The sequence below is a fragment of the Nycticebus coucang genome, chromosome X (genome assembly GCF_027406575.1).
Source record: "Nycticebus coucang isolate mNycCou1 chromosome X, mNycCou1.pri, whole genome shotgun sequence".
Lineage (NCBI taxonomy): Eukaryota > Metazoa > Chordata > Mammalia > Primates > Lorisidae > Nycticebus > Nycticebus coucang.
In genome coordinates, this window is record NC_069804.1 from 22,958,147 (window position 1) to 22,978,077 (window position 19,931).

Here is a 19,931-nt window from a genome sequence, read left to right on the forward strand (position 1 = left end):
TAATATAGATTTTATTTAATTTAATTAGTTAATGGCAGTAACTAATAGAGGAATATGTAAACTATTCCTGATACAGCAAGAGTGGGCAACTCCTGCACAATGTAATTTGAACAATGTTTTTCTCACCCACCGTATCAGTTTTTTATTACTATTGTAACAATTACCACAAATGTAGTGGTTTCAAACAACACAAATTTATTACCTTCTGTAGATCAGAAATCTGACCAAGACCTTACTGGCTTATCACTGGTAGAGCTGTGTTCCTTCTGGGAGGCTGTAGGAGACAATCCATTTCCTCACTTTTTCCAGGTTCTAAAGGCACCTGCACCCTTGGCTCGGAGCTCCTTTCTAGCCAGTAACAATTACTCTGCTTGCATCTTCTTCTGACTCTTTGACTTCTCTCTTCCACTTTTTTTTTTAGAGACAGAGTCTCACTTTGTCACCCTCGATAGAGTGTGATGGTGTCACAGCTCACAGCAACCTCCAGCTCTTGGACTTAGACAATTCTCTTGCCTCAGCCTCCCAAATAGCTGGGACTACAGGCACCCACCACAACGCCCAGCTATTTTTTTGTTGCAGTTTGGCTGGGGCCAGCGCCCTACCCACTGAGCCACAAGTACCACCCACTCTCTCCCACTTTTAAGAACCCTTGTGATAACACTGGGCCCACCAGGAAAATCCAGGATAATCTCCCTAGTTTAAGGTCGTCTGATTAGCAACTTTAATCCATCTTCCCTTTGCCATGTAACCTAAAATGTTGACAAGTTCTGGGATTAGGATGGGAACATCTTTGAGGATCCATTATTCTACCAACCCACACACTAAAAAATATACATAAACATTACTACACACACAAACAAATTCAAAATAAAGTTAGTAGCCTTCTCAATCTCCATTGCTGCAGTTGGTCCCCCCTCCATGACCTAGCTCCCTTGACACTCTGATATTATTTCCAGAATTTCTCCCACTTGCCCCTTCAGCCACAGGAGTGGTAATGGCTTCCTGCTGTTGAAGTCTCTGGGTGCCTCATTGTCCCTTGTTTACTCCTTTAACCCTGGCCATACCTCTCCAAGTAGTTCTATTTTTAAAGTCTCCTCACTTAAACCATCTGGAAGAAACTGTGTTTTCTGCCAAGATTCTGATCAGATTTTTCCCACCACCCAATTTTTCCTGCTTACTCCTGAATTTTAAGGCTGATATGTCAGTCTAGTTTCTCCAGGAAAAGAGTCAAAAGTACAAGAGGTTTATTGGGGGCCATACCTATGAAACATAAAAGGGAGAGGGAACAGAAGTAGTCAGGGAAAGCATTTAGGACTGAATGAAACCTGAGATCAGAGAGTGGTCAGGAGAGAGCCTCAGACTGTGGTGCAGCTCTGAAAAAGCCTAGACCTACCAAACAGGGAACTCTGGGGCGAAGACCGCCCTGCAGAAGAACCCTGGCCAGGCCAGAAATGGCAAGTCCTTGTGCAACTGCTGTGCTCCATCTTTGCTTAGGGGCTGTCTGGGAAACCTTGTGAGGTGAAGCAGATCCTAAAGGCTATCAGCTAACTCCACCCTTCTGGCAGATTCTCTGACAAAAGGATTGGACTGGGATGCCTCCATGGCTGCCACAGGTCACCCCTTGCACTGCAATGGCTTGGAGGCCTCCAAATAGACAAGGAAATATGAAGAAGTGCCCACCTGGATTGACCACCCAAGTTCTACACACATTCCTCTCTTCCGTGTTGTGTAACAGCGCCCTCACCTCCTCCTACTGACTGACGGCAACTATCCCTTGCCAAGATGGTGACTCCTTGGCCACAAGAAGTCCAAAGCCCACACCACAGCCACACTTATAGTGCAGTGGAACCCTTGCTGTATCCACTGGCAAGGATGCGACCCTTTGCAGAAGAAAGCCTCGAACTCTGCAGAGCCCAGAGTTACAGATCCAGGAAACACAAAATCCCTCAGCAAGTCACTGGAAAAGATGGTAAATGGAGCCATTCTTGTTTCAAATTCTTGGTTCCCAGACTCATCTATTCTTCCTTTTCTTGAGCCAGAGTGAAGAATAAACAAACCAGAGTGGGAATGGTGGGGAATGAGAAAATAAGACACATAAGAGACAAAGATCACACAAGAGATAACAGTGATGGGGCCGGGAGGTCTGGCACAGCTGATGACTACAGCTGGCACCAAACCGTGTGAACAGCTTTATTTATATAGTACCTAAACTAGGTTGCTATATTAATGATGTGGCAAATCAGCAGGGAAAGCGAGTGGGAATATTTTCATTTTACAAGGTTTAGGGGAAATAACAGTACATGGGGTAAAGATTAACTTTAGGGAGAGAAGGCTATGTGCTTTTAGGCAAAAGATATACAGAAGCTACGTGACTTCTGGTAGAGGGTGCAAGGAGAAAAAAACTATTGTTTTAGGAAGGGAGGAGAAGCAATTTGGGGGTCATTCCTTGAACGTACCTCCCAGGCTATGGGGGTCTTGCCACCTCACAATCCGCACTCCACACTTCCTATTGGAGGCACAGTACCATTTAGAGGTCTCTGATTCAGTGTTTTTGGTAGTTGGAACCCTAAGACAGTCCCCATGATTCCTGCTCCCTAGTATGCATGTCCTGAATTTGTATCCCCTTTCTCCAGTGTGAGTGGGACCTGTGAATATGATAGATGTCATTCCTGTGATCAGATTCTTGTCTATCTGGCAAACCTGAAAGTACCACTGGTACAAGTCCCTGGACTTCTGAGTGTCCCTAAAGTCTAACTATAAACACAACATTAATAAGTGCACTACCAGATACACAGAAGCCCCATGCTTGGGGAACAATCTCCAGGTCAACTTGCAGACTTCCAGTTCAGAAAAAGGACAGAAAGTGAGGAATTAATATAAACATCTACTAAATAAACAACCCTAAAAGAAATATTGCTCCATAAACAGCTTTGCCTAATGACTCAGGACTCTATCATCAAAATCATTTAAATGTTGTCTGCTGAGATTTCATGCAGGATTACATGATTATCCACCCCACACTGTCTATCATCATTTGGAGGTGGAGGTAGGAAGAAAAGTGGGATCAAGACAAGAAATGGCCCCTCTTGACTCAGCTCAGCAATGACACAAATATTAAATTTCAGAGCTGTAAGAGATCTGGAAAACTATCCTATTTTTCCTTCTTCTCGTATGTAATTTTTTTTTTTTTTGAGACAGAGCCTCAAGCTGTTGCCCTGGGTAGAGTGCCGTGGCATCACAACTCACAGTAACCTCCAACTCCTGGGCTCAAGCAATTCTCCTGCCTCCACCTCCCAAGTAGGTGGGACCATAGACACCCGACACATCACCTGGCTCTTTTTTTGGTTGCAGCCATCATTGTTATTTAGAGGTCCCAGGCTGGATTTGAACCCACCAGTTCAGGTGTATGTGGCTGGCGCCTTAGCTGCTTGAGCCACAGACGCCAAGCCCATATGTAATTTTTTTTTTTATAAAGAAAATGTAACTTATTGGATTTAAAAGATTTCCCTGAGGCTATAGTGGCAGAGCTAGAACTAGAATCCAAGGCTTCAAAAACCCAGCCAAGACATTTTTCAGCCCCCCACACCATCTCTCAAAGGCTGAGGGCACAAAACAGCAATTTGCATGGCTTAAACACATGGTATCTGACAAACCTGAAAGTACCACTGGTGTGAGTCCCTGGAGCTCTGAGAAAATAGGACATATTTTCTAATTTGTAGATCAAGCTGTAATCTTTTAGAAAAGTAAGATACAGTATAAGGAGAGAGAAAAGGGAATCAAACTTTTTACATAAATCAGTTAAGCAAGTTGTGTTTGTGATTTGGGGTAGACAGATCAAAAAGTTCCATATTGGGCAGCATGCATAGTTCAGTTGGCAGGGCGCTGGCCACATACACCAAGGGTGGCAGGTTTGAACCCGGCCCAGGCCTGCTAAACAACAAGACAACTGCAACTAAAAAATAGCCGAGCGTTGTGGCAGGCACCTATAGTCCCAGCTACTGGGAGGCTGAGGCAAGAGAATTGCTTAAGCCCAAGAGTTTGAAGTCGCTGGGAGCTGTGACACCATGGCACTCTACTCAGGGCAACAGCTTGAAACTGTGTCTCAAAAAAAAAAGTTCCATATTGGTTTCCCCTCTGACTCTGAGTGCTAATTTTTGTGGAATTGACCTGAGATGCTTATGGTAATGTAGTAAGAGTTGAATGTTTCCTTGTAGCCTCTCCAGAAAGAAAGTATAGAATTTTGGAATTGGCAAGGACTTTATAAGAACAGATTCAGCAAACCTGCCCCATAAAGCAGAAATGCTGGGGGAGGAGACAAGATGGCTGACTGAAGCCAGCTTTCCACAGAGGCTCCCATCCAGAAGGAGAGTTAAAGGACAAAAATTTAGCAAGTAACTTGGTGGATTTGAGCTGCACCAAGAGAGAAGGTTGAAGAATGCACATCAACCCCGCTGAGGTGAGCTGCAACCACAAGGATACAAACAAAAGGTACAAAATCCATCACCAAGCAGATGGGAGTCTCCTCCCCCATGAGAACGGCTCAAAGTGCCCCACAAACAAACAGGCAGAGTTCAAAGGTCCTCCCACTACATTCCATGGGAGAGACCCTCTAAAAACTGGACCTACCTCCCCTACTAGGGTGCCATGGCGGTCTCCTGCCAGGCATAAAACTGTATAAAACTGTATATATTCCCTACCTGTAGCTCTGAGCTGCCAGCACTCCCCTCCACTCTCACTCTGGGGTCTAGAGGCCTGTCCCCCAGGAGTTTGGATTCTTGGGTGATTTCTCGAGGGGTGTGGAGCTGCAGCTAGTCAGTGCTGACTCCAGGGCAAGGGAGCGAGGAGAGGATGGTCGGCTGAGGGGGAGCCATACCAGAGTAGCACTTCCCTGAGGCATGGAGCAGCAACCGTGTTTTGGCAGCAACACAGCCAGGCATAAAACTGTTTGAAACTGTATATATTCTCTACCTGCGGCTCTGAGCTCCCAGCACTCCCCTCCACTCTCACTCTGAGGTCTAGAGGCCTGTCCCCCAGGAGTTCAGACTTTTGGGTGGTTTCTCGAGGGGTGTGGACAGTGCCTAGGCTGCGGCTGGTCAGCACTGACTCTGGGGCACGGGAGCGAGGAAAGGACGGTCGGCTGGAGGGGGAGCCACACCAGAGCAGCGCTTCCCTGGGGCACGGAGCAGTGGCCGTCTTTTGGCAGTAGTGCGGCCAGGCATAAAACTGTGTGGAACTGTGTATATTCTCTGCCTGCAACTCTGAGCTCCCAGCGCTCCCCTCCACTTTCACTCTGAGGTCTGGAGGCCTGTCCCCCAGGAGTCCAGATTCTTGGGTGATTTCTCGAGGGGTGTGGACAGTGCCTAGACTGCAGCTGGTCAGTGCTGACTCTGGGGTGCAGGAGTGAGGAGAGGATGGTCGGCTAGGAGGGAACCACACCAGAGCAACAGTTGCCTGAGGCTCAAAGCAGCAGCTGTCTTCTCCCAGATATTCTGAAGCATGCCCACTGTCTCCCTGGACAACCAGAGGAGACCAGCAACCACCCATGAGTAAAGGATTTGCCTGAGGCGGTACCAACTCACAGTCCTGGGAAATTCCCAGGGCAGGGCTGACCCAGAGGACCGGTTTACTGAGCCTAAGACAACATGGCCCTCAGGGGATCGTCAGCCTATAGACAAAGGAAGGCAGCAGGATAGAACGGACAGGTAACCGAATACAAAACTGCAGGAGCAAAGACAGGGCTTTGAAACTCAAAATAGCTTCTCTTCTGCAGGGGAACTTAACAGGAACAGACAAAATCCTCCAAAGTTGTTCTGTTCTGTACTGTTCTGTTCTGCTCTGTTCTGTTCTGTCAGTAACATCAATCAGGGGCGGGGCTGGAACTGAGTGAACACCCCCCAACCTTCATCAAGCGCCTGAGGCTGTCAGGCCTCACCTCCTCCTGCTAGATAGAGGCAGAGCTCAGAGGCCTGGCAGATCTCCTGTGATTCTCCTGAATCACAGATTCAGGCAGGTGCAAACCCCTGGAGTACCTGTTCACTACAGGCAACTGGGTCAGCCAACTGCAGGGCTATCAGTGACTGGGTGTGACAGAGGTGCAAGGTGGGGAAGGAGGCATCAACCTTCCCAGACTGATCTATTTGCTGGCTGGCTCCTCCTGACTCCACACAGCACTGGAGCAAGACATATCAGAGTAGTCACCAGACCCCTGTGATCCAGTTCCCAGAGACCTCTTAAACTCTCCAACCTGAGACAGGTGCTCACTGAGACAATTGATTTGGACCTTTTGAACTGAGCCAATCGCCTGAGGACTATTCAGGTGGTGCCCTGGGTGTATGGTTGTAGGAAGGTTTGATTTTCCTTTTCCAACTGTTGCCAGTGCTGGGCAGGGTGACTTAATTGCTGGCATTTCTCCACCACTGAGACTTGAACCCAGAGTAACTGTTCCACTAGGGTCAAACATCAACCAGCTGAAAACAAGACAGAACCACTTAGCCCCACCACACCAAACAGGGCCCGAGTTTCTCAGGCCAGAGCACTGTATGGGCCCTCGACAAAGCTCCAGGAAAAAAATCAAAGGGAGTAAAACAATCATGGGGCAGAATCAGCAGAAAAACTCTGGTAACATGAATAACCAGAATAGATCAACCCCCCCAAGGAAAGATATGGCAGATGTAATTGAAGATCCCATTCATAAACAACTGGCTGAGATGTCAGAAATCGAATTCAGAATTTGGATTGCAAACAAGATTAATAAAGTGGAGAAAAATTTGGAATTAGAACTTCGAGCAGCAATTCAAAAGTCAGAATCAGGAATTCGAAGAGAAATTCAAAAGTTGGCTCAAGAATTTAACCAATTTAAAGACAAAATCACTAAGACTTAGTCACACTGAAGCAAGAATTTGAAGCCCTCAAAGATCTGAAAAATACAGTAGAATCCCTCAGTAACAGAGTGGAGCAAGAAGAAGAAAGGATTTCTGACATTGAAGACAAAGCCTTAGAACGCTCCCAAACTCTCATAGAGGAAGAGAAATGGAGAGCAAAAACGGATCATTCTCTCAGAGAGCTCTGGGACAATTCGAAGAAGGCTAATATTCGACTCGTTGGAATCCCTGAAACCGATGAAGTGGCCTCGCTAGGCACAGAGGCCCTTCTCCATGAAATTATAAAAGAGAATTTTCCAGACATGCCTAGAAATTCTGAAATTCAGATAGCAGACAGCTTCAGAACCCCAGCACGACTCAACCCCAAAAGACATCCCCCAGGCATACTATAATTAACTTCACTAAAGTTAACATGAAGGAGAAAATACTCAAAGCAGCCAGATGAAAGAAAGCCATTACCTACAAAGGAATATTAGAATGACTGCAGATCTGTCTGCTGAAAACTTTCAAGCCAGAAGAGGGTGGTCATCGAATTTTAATCTCCTAAAGCAAAATAACTTTCAACCCCGGATCCTGTATCCAGATAAACTGAGTTTCATTTATGACGGAGAAATTAATACTTTAATGATATTCATATGTTGAAGAAATTTGCCATAACCAAACCAGCTCTTCAGGATATTCTCAGACCTATCCTCCATAATGACCAACCCAATCCTATACCACAAAAGTAAACTCACTCAGAAACTCTTGATCAAACTCCAACTTCCACACTGGCGAAAGGATTAAAAATGTCCACTAGACTTTTGAAAAACTCGACACCCAAAATCTTACCTGACTTACCAATATTCTCCATTAATGTGAACGGCTTAAACTGTCCTCTAAAGAGGCATAGGTTAGCTGACTGGATACAAAAACTCAGGCCAGATATTTGTTGCATACAAGAGTCACATCTTACCTTAAGAGACAAATATAGACTCAGGGTGAAAGGATGGTCATCCATATTTCAGGCAAATGGTAATCAGAAAAAAGCAGGTGTTGCAATTTTATTTGCAGATACAATAGGCTTTAAACCAACAAAAGTAAGGAAGGATAAGAATGGTCACTTCATATTTGTTAAGGGTAATACTCACTATGATGAGATTTCAATTATTAATATCTATGCACCCAACCAGAATGCACCCCAATTTATAAGAGAAACTCTAACAGACATGAGCAACTCGATTTCCTCCAGCTCTGTAATAGTTGGAGATTTCAACACTCCTTTGGCAGTGTTGGATTGATCCTCCATTAAGAAGCTGAGCAAAGAAATTTTAGATTTAAACCTAACCATCCAACATTTGGATCTAGCAGACATCTACAGAACATTTCATCCCAACAAAACTGAATACACATACTTCTCATCAGCCCACAGAACTTAGTCCAAAATCGATCGCATCTTAGGTCACAAATCTAACCTCAATAAACTTAAAGGAATAGAAATTATTCCTTGCATCTTCTCGGACCACCATGGAATAAAAGTTGACCTGAGTAACAACAGGAATCTGCATACTCATACAAAAACATGGAAGTTAAATAACCTTATGCTGAATGATAGCTGGGTCAGAGATGAGATTAACAAAAAAATTGCCAAATTTTTGGAACAAAACAACAATGAAGACACGAATTATTAGAACCTCTGGGATACAGCAAAGGCAGTCCTAAGAGGGAAATTTATAGCACTGCAAGCCTTCCTCAAGAGAACGGAAAGAGAGGAAGTTAACAACTTAATGGGACATCTCAAGCAACTGGAAAAGGAAGAACATTCCAACCCCAAACCCAGTAGAAGAAAAGAAATAACCAAAATTAGAGCAGAATTAAACGAAATTGAAAGCAAAAGAATTATACAACAGATCAATAAATCAAAAAGTTGGTTTTTTGAAAAGGTCAATAAAATAGATAAACTTTTGACCAACCTAATCAGGAAAAAAAGAGTAAAATCTCTAATCTCATCAATCAGAAACGACAAAGATGAAATAACAACAGACTCCTCAGAAATTCAAAAAATCATTAATGAATATTATAAGAAACTTTATTCTCAGAAATATGAAAATCTGAAGGAAATTGACCAATACTTAGAAGCACATCACCATCCAAGACTTAGCCAGAATCGAGTGGAAATGTTGAACAGGCCCATATCAAGTTCGGAAATAGCATCAACCATACAAAACCTTCCTAAAAAGAAAAGCCCGGGACCAGATAGTTTCACGTCAGAATTCTACCAAACCATTAAAGAGGAATTAGTACCTATATTACTCAACCTGTTCCAAAATGTAGAAAAAGAAGGAAGACTACCCAACACGTTCTATGAAGCAAACATCACCCTGATCCGCAAACCAGGAAAAGACCCAACAAGAGAAGAAAATTATAGACCAATTTCACTAATGAATATAGATGCAAAAATATTCAACAAGATCCTAACAAACAGAATCCAGCAACACATCAAACAAATTATACATCATGACCAAGTCGGTTTTATCCCAGGGTCTCAAGACTGGTTCAATATCCATAAATCTCTAAGTATAATTCAGCACATAAACAAATTAAAAAACAAATACTATATGATTCTCTCAATCGATGCAGAAAAAGCTTTTGATAATATCCAGCATCCCTTCATGATCAGAACACTTAAGAAAATTGGTATAGAAGGGACATTTCTTAAACTGATAGAGGCTATCTACAGCAAACCCACAGCCAATATCATACTGAATGGAGTTAAATTGGAATCATTTCCACTCAGATCAGGAACCAGACAAGGCTGCCCATTGTCTCCATTGCTCTTTAATATTGTAATGGAAGTTTTAGCCACTGCAATTAGGGAAGAAAAGGCGATCAAGGGTATCCATATAGGGTCAGAAGAGATCAAACTTTCGCTCTTCGCAGATGATATGATTGTATATCTGGAAAACACTAGGGATTCTACTACAAAACTCTTAGAAGTGATCAAGGAATACAGCAGCGTCTTAGGTTATAAAATCAACATTCATCAATCGGTAACCTTTATATATACCAACAATAGTCAAGTTGAAAAAACAGTTAAGGACTCTATCCCATTCACAGTAGTGCCAAAGAAGATGAAATATTTGGGAGTTTATCTAACAAAGGACGTCAAAGATCTCTATAAAGAGAACTATGAAACTCTAAAAAAAGAAATAGCTGAAAATGTTAACAAATGGAAAAACATACCAGACTCATGGCTGGGAAGAATCAACATCATTAAAATGTCCATACTACCCAAAGCAATATATAATTTTAACGCAATCCCTATTAAAGCTCCACTGTCATACTTTAAAGATCTTAAAAAAACAATACTTCGTTTGACATGGAATCAGAAAAAACCTCAAATAGCCAAGACATTACTCAGAAATAAAAACAAAGCAGGAGGAATCATGCTACCAGACTTGAGACTGTACTATAAATCGATAGTGATCAAAACAGCATGGTAATGGCACAAAAACAGAGAAGTAGATGTCTGGAACAGAATAGAGAACCAAGAGATGAATCCAGCTACTCACCGTTATTTGATCTTTGACAAGCCAATTAAAAACATTCAGTGGGGGGCGGCGCCTGTGGCTCAAGGAGTAGGGCGCCGGTCCCATATGCCGGAGGTGGCGGGTTCAAACCTAGCCCCGGCCAAAAGAAAAAAAAAAAAAAAAAAAAGAAGAAGAAAAAAAAAGATTCAGTGGGGAAAAGATTCCCTATTTAACAAATGGTGCTGGGTGAACTGGCTGGCAACCTGCAGAAGATTGAAACTGGACCCACACCTTTCACCATTAACTAAGATAGACTCTCACTGGATTAAAGATTTAAACTTAAGACATGAAACTATAAAAATACTAGAAGAGAGTGTAGGTAAATCCCTTGAAGAAATCAGCCTGGGCGAGTATTTTATGAGGAGGACCCCCCGGGCAATTGAAGCAGCTTCAAAAATACACTACTGGGACCTGATCAAACTAAAAAGCTTCTGCACAGCCAAGAACACAGGAAGTAAAGCAAGCAAACAGCCCTCAGAATGGGAGAAGATATTTGCAGGTTATGTCTCTGACAAAGGTTTAATAACCAGAATCCACAGAGAACTCAAACGTATAAGCAAGAAAAGAACAAGGGATCCCATCACAGGCTGGGCAAGAGATTTGAAGAGAAACTTCTCTGAAGAAGACAGGCGCACGGCCTACAAACATATGAAAAAATGCTTAGCATCTTTAATCATCAAAGAAATGCAAATCTAAACTACTTTGAGATATCATCTAACTCCAGTGAGACTAGCCTATATTACAAAATCCCAAGACCAGAGATGTTGGCGTGGATGTGAAGAAAAGGGAACACTTCTACACTGCTGGTGGGAATGCAAATTAATACATTCCTTTTGGAAAGAGATATGGAGAACACTTAGAGATCTAAAAATAGATCTGCCATTCAATCCTATAATTCCTCTACTAGGCATATACCCAGAAAACCAAAAATCACGCCACAACAAAGATATTTGTACCAGAATGTTTATTGCAGCCCTATTCATAATTACTAAGTCATGGAAAAAGCCCAAGTGCCCATCGATCCACGAATGGATCAATAAACTGTGGTATATATACACCATGGAATATTATGCAGCCTTAAAGAAAGATGGAGACTTTACCTCTTTCATGTTTACATGGATGGAGCTGGAACATATTCTTCTTAGTAAAGTATCCCAAGAATGAAAGAGAAAGTATCCAATGTACTCAGCCCTACTATGAAACTAATTCATGGCTTTCACATGAAAGCTATAACCCAGTTACAACCTAAGAATAGGGGGAAGGGAGAAAGGGATGGGGGAGGTGGGGAGAGGGAGGGGGATTGGTGGGATTACACCTGCACATGTCCTCAGTGGAAGTGAGTTAGAAGCAAGAGATCCCTTTTTGCTTCATTCTCAGAGGACTTAGTTCCCCGCTCTGGAAGGAGTAACATGCCTCTCTAGGGATGGTTCTGAACTAAGCCCTAACTCACTGAGGGAGGCTCACTGCTTACTAACATGAGCATTGACCCTGGATAAAGTCTGCAAGCCATCTTCTCTATGTGCCATCTTTGAAAACACATATGTCAAGTGCCTACTCTCTGTGAGAAATTCTGTCACATGCTGGAGCCACAAGAGTGAAAACAACGGTCCCTTTCACAGAGGGGCTCATATCTGGCTTCCTGAGTCATTTCACAGATGGGAAAACTGAGGCTTTGGTCTTCAGTTTTCTGGTTTCTTCCTCTGGTCTAGTTATTCTGTAGTCCCTTCATTGAGCACCTTCCTCCCTTTGTGAATTTGCAGGGCCTGACATCCTACTTCTAAGAGGATTTCCTATCAGGCCCAGCATGGTGCCTCACCCCAGTAATCCTAGCACTCTGGGAGGCCGAGGCAGGTGGATTGCTTGAGCTCAGGAGTTCAAGACCAGACTGAGCAAGAGCCAGACCCCATCTCTAAAAAACTAGCTGGGCATCATGGTAGGCGCCCGTAGTCCCAGGTACTCGGGAGGCTGAGGCACCAGGATAGCTTGAGCCTAAGAGTTTGAGGTTGCTGTGAGCTATGACGCCATGGCACTCCAGCAAGGGTGACAAAATAAGGCTCTGTCTCAAAAAAAGTGGGGGGACTTCCTGACTCTTGTAATCATTACAAACTTTTACTTTCTCTAAATTTCTATTTCACAAAGTCTGTATCTGACAACTTATCATTTAATTATATTTTTGCCTTGTATTATTTAATAATTTGAAGTGTTCATCTTGGTACTCTAATGATATTGTAAGTTTGTGGAAGAAAAGAGTCATCTTTTAAATTTCAGATCTGGACACAGAGTTAAGTCTCACTATCTATTTAAGATTTAATTGAATGGGAGCGGCGCCTGTGGCTCAGTCAGTAGGGCGCCAGCCCCATATACTGAGTGTGGCGGAATGGAACCCGGCCCGGGCCAAACTGCAACAAAAAATAGCCGGGCGTTGTGGTGGGCGCCTGTAGTCCCAGCTACTCGGGAGGCTGAGGCAAGAGAATCGCCTAAGCCCAGGAGTTGGAGGTTGCTGTGAGCTGTGACGCCCCGGCATTCTACCGAGGGCGATAAAGTAAAACTCTGTCTCAATAAATAAATAAATAAATAAATAAATAAGATTTAATTGAATGGATGGTGGAATCCACCCTCAAAGAGGCTAATAATGGAGGGAAAGGAATAGTAAGCAATGCTGCCACCTTCAAAGGCTAATTTGGTCCTCATCCAGTCCTTAAATCCCAGCTGGGCTGTATTTAAAGAAGCTTCCCTAAGAGCATAACATAAAAGCAAAAGGATCCACATTACAGATCATATTCACAGCCCATCCAATTGAAGTGGGAAAAAAGACTATTATAGAGAAGAACAACATAATGTGTGGCAAATGTCAACCTGAAAAGCTATACTCCACAGCATACCGAATTTAATTCATCGACCTATTATCCATGCACTAATCTAAACCCTTTAAGATGTTCTTAAATCAAAAATAATTTCTATTTTTTTTTTGAGATAGAGTCTCACTATGTTGCCCCAGGTACAGTGCTGTGGTATCACAGCTCACAGCAACCTCAAACTCTTGGGCTTAAGCAATTCTCTTGCCTCAGCCTCCTGAGTAGCTGGGACTACAATTGCCTGCCTCAACACCTGGCTACTTTTTTTAAGAGATGAGGTCTCGTTCTGGCTCAGGCTGGTCTCGAACCTGTGACCTCAGGCAATCCACCTACCTGGGCCTAAAAAATAACTTTTATTTCTTATTGCCATAAAAGGTTATTTTTTCCACTCTGCTGTCCCTATTCCTGGGGTCTGGTGCCTCTCACTAAAGCTTAGTTAACAGAAGAGGGTATTTAGTAGCATGAGATAACATGAATGCTGGCACTGGGAAAGGTCCGATTTTTTTTTTTTTTTGAGACAGGGTTTCACTTTGTTGCCCAGGGTAGAGTGCAATGGTGTGATCATAGCTTACTGCAACTCCTGGGCTCACATGATCCTCTTGCCTCAGCCTCCTGAATGGCTGGGACTACAGGCACACTTCACCAGGCCTAACTAATTTTTCAATTTTTTTTTTAGAAACAGAGTCTCACTATGATGCTCAGGCTGGTCTCAAACTCCTGGCCTCAAGAAATCCTCACACCTGGGTCTCCCAAAGTGCTAGGATTACAGGTGTGAGCCACCATGCCTGGCCAGGTCTGATTTTTTTTTTAGCTTATCGTCTCTGGGAGACGTCTTATCAGGGAGAACCATGATAAAAGCTACTTTCTTTCCTTCCCTCTGGTCAATACTTTCAAGACTGAAGCCTAAGGAATCTTATTGCTTTTCTACTCCCTAACCTGTCTCAAACCAGAAGGAACTGGATGACTGACACCCTGCTAACAGCCAAGAATAGGAAGAAATTGGGCAGTGCCTGTGGCTCAGTGAATAGGGCGCCGGCCCCATATACCGAGAGTGGCGGGTTCAAACCAGGCCCCGGCCGAACTGCAACAAAAAAATAGTGGGGCGTTGTGGCGGGCACCTGTAGTCCCAGCTGCTAGGGAGGCTGAGGCAGGAGAATCACGGAAGCCCAAGAGCTGGAGGTTGCTGTGAGTCCTGTGACATCATGGCACTCTACCGAGGGCGGTACAGTGAGACTCTGTCTCTACAAAAAAAAAAAAAAAGAATAGGAAGAAATCCAAAGAGTTGGGTTTTCCCTACACACTAGGAAGAGACAAATTCCCTAGTTTTCTCCTGATGTCTGGTGGAAAATCTGGGATGGATATTTTGGTCTGCGCTGCTTTGTGTCTATTTTTTTCCTCCTGTTATAGCAGAATTCTTCCCCTGCTACTTCAGTCAAACTTTTTTTAAGGCAAACATGAAACAAAGTTTATTAAGAAAAAGAAAAGTTTACAGAGTAAGAGTAAGGTACAGGCTTATAGAGCAAGGTACGTCTGCCACAAACAGCAAAAGACCCCCACTGTTGCAGCAAGGAAAAGGCAAAGAGGCCCAGCAGAACTTTTTCCACTGGTACATTAGGGTCTTCCGGAAGGATGGGGGGAGGGAGGGAGATAAGGAAGGTAAGGGAAAGAAAATAATTAAAAGAAAAGAGAAAGAGCCCCCATCATGAACACCTTATCTCTGGTCTGCATGTGGGGCCACGGCTTTTCACATTTGATAACCTCCTGCCATATAACCCCATTTCATTTCCATCAGAGAAGCAAAAACCATCTTTTAGTCAGCCAGAACCTGGTGTGTTACAGGAAGGCATATGACAATGATTTCTTTCATTGAAAAGAAGATTTCATTGAAAATGTCCAAAGAACTCATAAAGGAGAAGAGGGTCCTATTGCTGGAACCAGAAATATTTATTCAGAGTCTTGAAGCTTCTGTCATATTTACTGTAGTGGCTCACATACAATGCACAGGTTTTGATATAATGTAATTACATAATATGGATTGACAAAAACAAACTAAATCACAGTAGTGATTGCTACCATGTATTGAATACTTAGCTCAGTGCCTTTGTTGAGAATATATGTTGAATAAATGCGGGAATAATAGTAGAGATAGTATTATGTTAAACACTAATTCACCAATTATCTTATTTAACCCTCACATCCACATAAGGTTAGTATTTCCATCATTATAATTTTGTAAATAAGGAGATTATAATTTAGAGAAATTAAGCAACTTTCCCAAAAGTTAAAATGGCTAGCAATTGATGGCTTAGCAAACATTTCCGGTGGCTATTATCAGATATAGAGTTAGTCTTGCCCTTCTCCACCAGAGGGCGCAGTCCTGCACCCAAAAGACTGATGATAAGGATAGATCTAGGTAAGTAAACTTATGACCCCTTCACTGCCAGAATCAGGGGATTCTGCAGTCAAGGGAATCAAACTGGGAAATTAGAAATCATCTAGAAACATAAACAATCATGGGGCCTCAAATTGTAATCCTCAAGTTCCCCTTTCAAGTACATATTCAGCATTTTCCAGGCCTTCAGCCAATATTTCTCCCTTTTTGGTTTGTTTCCCCATGTGGACAAATGTATTCTATATTTATTTTTACTTTGGTAAATTATGATGTAATGAATGACACATGGTTCTAGCTTAATGGCAAACAAAATCCCTTCAAAATTGTCAGCTCCGAACCCTCTGTCTCCATTTTAATTTTATTAACCTAGGACTCTTTAACATCTCAAGTCAGTAAATAAGGAAACTCTATTTCCACTTCTTTATACTGTACTTTGGTGAAAATAGATGCTAAACTCCTTACTCCTATTTCCTTGGGTCCTTTCAGGCATATCTGGGTCTATTTCATTTATTGGCTAGATCCTCACATATGTATCATCCTTACCCACCCCTTGGTCCTGTCCACCATGGAAGCAATAGGTGAGAAGAGGACAGAAACAGGTATGAAGTTTAAAATCAGAATGGTAGGCCTGTGAGCTGATGTTGGGGCTACAAAGCCTATATTGTCTGCAACTAGAGTAGACCATTCCTGCTGCCCTGCCCTTGGAATGACACTGACATAAGGATACAGTAAGGCTGAAAGTAAATATTAGGGGGAAAGGCATATCAGGAAAATATTGACAAAAATATATTTGCTGCATTCATTTCATAAAATGGACTTTAAATAAAAAGCTAGTATAAAGAGGCACAAGCATGGGCCGGACATGGTGGCTCATGCCTGTAAGCCTAGCACTCTGGGAAGCTGAGGCAGGTGGACTGCTTGAGCTCAGGAGTTCAGACCAACCTGAATAAGAATGAGACCCCATCTCTACTAAAAATAAGAAAATTAGCCAGGCGTCATGGTGAGCGCTTATAGTCCCAGCTACTTGGGAGGCTGAGACAAGAGGATCTCTTGAGCCCAAGAGTGTGAGATTGCTGTGAGCTATGACACCATAGCACTCTAGCCTGAGGTGACAGAACAAGACTCTGCCTCAAGAAAAAAAAAAAAAAGGCACAAGCATGATAAAAGGAAAGATTCACCATGAAAATACAAAAACTCTGAATTTGCTTATACCCAAAAACATAGTCTTTTTTTTTTTTGAGACAGAGTCTCACTATGTCACCCTGGGTAGAGTGCCATGGCATCACAGCAACCTCAAACTCTAAGGCTCAAGCGATTCTCTTGCCTCAGCCTCCCAAGTAGCTGGAACTACAGGCACCTGCCACAACGCCTGGCTATTTTTTGGTTGCAGTTGTCATTGTTGTTCAGCTGACCTGGCTGGGGTTCGAACTCGCCAGCCTGGGTGTATGTGGCCAGCGCCCTACCAACTGAGCTACAAGCACCACCCCCAATAACATAGTCTTAGCTAACAATGGATTAATAAATTTGATGACTTTAAATTGAAAGGCTTCCATATGACCAAAGACACTACTGACAAAGAAAAACATCCCAGCCACAGATTCAGTACATGTCTGCAACAAAAATAACAAAAAGGGGGGTATTTGAATACTGAATTATATAAAAGGACTGGCTGCTACAAATGAAATAAGAAAAAAGAGAAATAAATCAATAAAAACTGTATAAAAGTCATGAATCAGCACTTCACAGAAGAAAAATATATGGTCAATAAACATATAAAAAGATCAACAGTACATTAATCAAATTGAAACTATAATAAGATACCATTTCATTCCCATCAGAGAAGCAAAAACCAAAAACTCTGAAAATACCAACTGTTGGTGATGACAAAGAATAACAAAAATTCTCATTCATTGCTAGTATAGGTTGTAAACAGTATAATTACTCTGGAAAGCAAGCTAGCACTATTTCACAAAGTTGATCGCGTACATACCTTTTGACATTCCAATCCTATGTAAATACTCTACAAATTCCTGCTCCTGTAGACAAGGACATATACAATAATGTCCATAACAACATGATTTGAAATGATAAAAACAATCTAAATGACCATCAACAGGAATTTTTTTAACTTTGAATCCTCTGAGGAATGATTTTTAATCCAATTAGCTCAGAATGCATTGCCAAATCAGAGTTTCAAGGTCACTACTCATTTCTTGGATAGATTTCCAATGCTTGTAGTTTAATATTTCCTTCTTATATCCCTTTCCCATATATGAATAAGTATAAACATTCTAAATAGGAGGAAAGCTCACCTGCACTACTGGTGTATTAACTGGAGAAAACTGTGTGGCTCTTTGTCTTCCATGAAGGCTCAGAAGGTTGAAAATGCTTTGTTGAATTTCCTATGGTTCAGGTACTGGCCCTCAGATCTACAAGTCAAAAACCAGATTTGTCACTTCACCAAAGGTAAATCTGTTTCCCCCAGCAGACTCACATCAGCCAAGAGACTGATATATCAAATGAAAATAACAATTTCTTAATTCATAAGGAAATGCAGGTGGCTTGGGGACCATGAGAAGCCCAACTGCTATAACTAAGAAGATTTACTGATAAGCATGAAATCAGTCACATTCAGTCAATACACATTCAAAAGAACTTAAGCACTGTAACAGTGAAGATTTTGTCTGATTTTTCTACTGCTAAAATTCCAGAGATTGTAATAATACCTGATACAATAAAAATCTGCTAAATAAATGAATGAAGAAAGAAAGACAGATATATCCACCTCCACAATTCATATGTTTCAAGATTCAACTACTGGAGTTCTTCCATGAGGGTATTCCTGCCCCAGTACAATTGCGGACTGAGCAGTGCCAATTTTGGCCTCTGCAATTCTACTTTTTCTATGCACCCAGGACTGAACCCAGCAGACACCTTTAGTTGCCTGCCCTACACCCATTCCCTTCTAATTCCTTGCTACAGAAACCCAATTTTGTTTAAGAAGCAATGTACCCAACCTCAAAGAATCACAATTAGTCTTGATCAAACATAGGATCTCCATTCACTTTTGCCAGATACTCATTTTCCCAACCTCCCTTGCAGTTATATAGAGCCATATTGCCTATACTATCTAGTGAGACATAAAGACAAACGTTCAGAGTGTTCTGGGAAAGACTGTTTACCAGATTAAAAAAAGAAAAAGAACCTTATTAGGAGAAAGATTTTAGCTCCTGATTGTTCCTTCCTTGGAGATGCTAGTGTGAGGACGTAATGCTTAGAGTTATCACAGTCCTCTTGTGTTCACAAGATGAGCTGAGGATGACTGGCAGAGTTGAAGGGCTTAAAAAACCCAGGTTCTGGCGTGGCGCCTGTGGCTCAAGGGACTAGGGCGCCAGCCACATACACCTGAGCTGATGGGTTTGAATCCAGCCTGGCCCGCCAAACAACAATGATGGATGCAACCAAAAAATAGCTGGGCGCTTGTGGTCCCAGCTACTTGGGAGACCGAGGCAGGAGAATAGCTTGAGCCCAAGAGTTGGAGGTGGCTGTGAGCTGTGATGCCACAGCACTCTACCCAGGGTAACAGCTTGAGGCTCTGTCTCAAAAAAAAAAAAAAAAAAACCCAGGTTCTTGGGCGGTGCCTGTGGCTCAAAGGAGTAGGATGCCGGCCCCATATGCCAGAGGTTGAGGGTTCAAACCCAGCCCCGGCCAAAAACTGCAAAAAAAAAACAGGTTCTTGATGGTTAATTGCTGAACAAGCTCTGAACTGGATACCTCCAGATTTCTGACTGAGTACAAAAAAAGGGGGTGGCTCGGCGTCCATAGCTCAGTGGTTAGGGAGCCGGCCTTATACACCAAAGCTGCCTAGGCCTGCTAAACAACGACAACTGCAACAACAACAAAAAATACCCAGGCATTATGGCAGGCACCTATGGTCTCAGCTACTTGGGAGGCTGAGGCAAGAGAATCACTTAAGCCCAAGAGTTTGAGGTTGCTGTTAGCTGTGATGCCATAGCACTCTACCAAGGGCAACATAGTGAGACTCTGTCTCAAAAAAAAAAAAAAAAAAAGGAAAAAGGATTTTATGGCTTAAGCTATTATAAGTACAATAGTCTATTAGCTGTAGTCAAAAGCATTCCTAAATTACACAATGATCAAGTTGATTATAAGATACACCTTTTCTCTTTAGGAATGTTCATACATTCAGTCAGTGTATAGTCAAATATTCACTGGC

General features: G+C 42.6%; 1 protein-coding gene across 5 annotated transcripts in view; it reads right to left on the minus strand.

The window, feature by feature from the left end:
* Nucleotides 1-19,931, minus strand: part of ACOT9 (acyl-CoA thioesterase 9) — a 95,012-nt gene that overhangs the window by 57,200 nt on the left and 17,881 nt on the right. For 3 of the 5 annotated variants that reach the window (XM_053581155.1, XM_053581154.1, XM_053581151.1), the window contains exon 2: nt 18,010-18,126. The gene's annotated coding sequence lies outside the window, so the exon portion shown is untranslated. Of the gene's footprint in view, nt 1-17,687; nt 17,734-18,009; nt 18,127-19,931 lie in introns of all 5 variants that reach the window. The other 2 variants (XM_053581153.1, XM_053581152.1) reach the window with 1 other exon arrangement.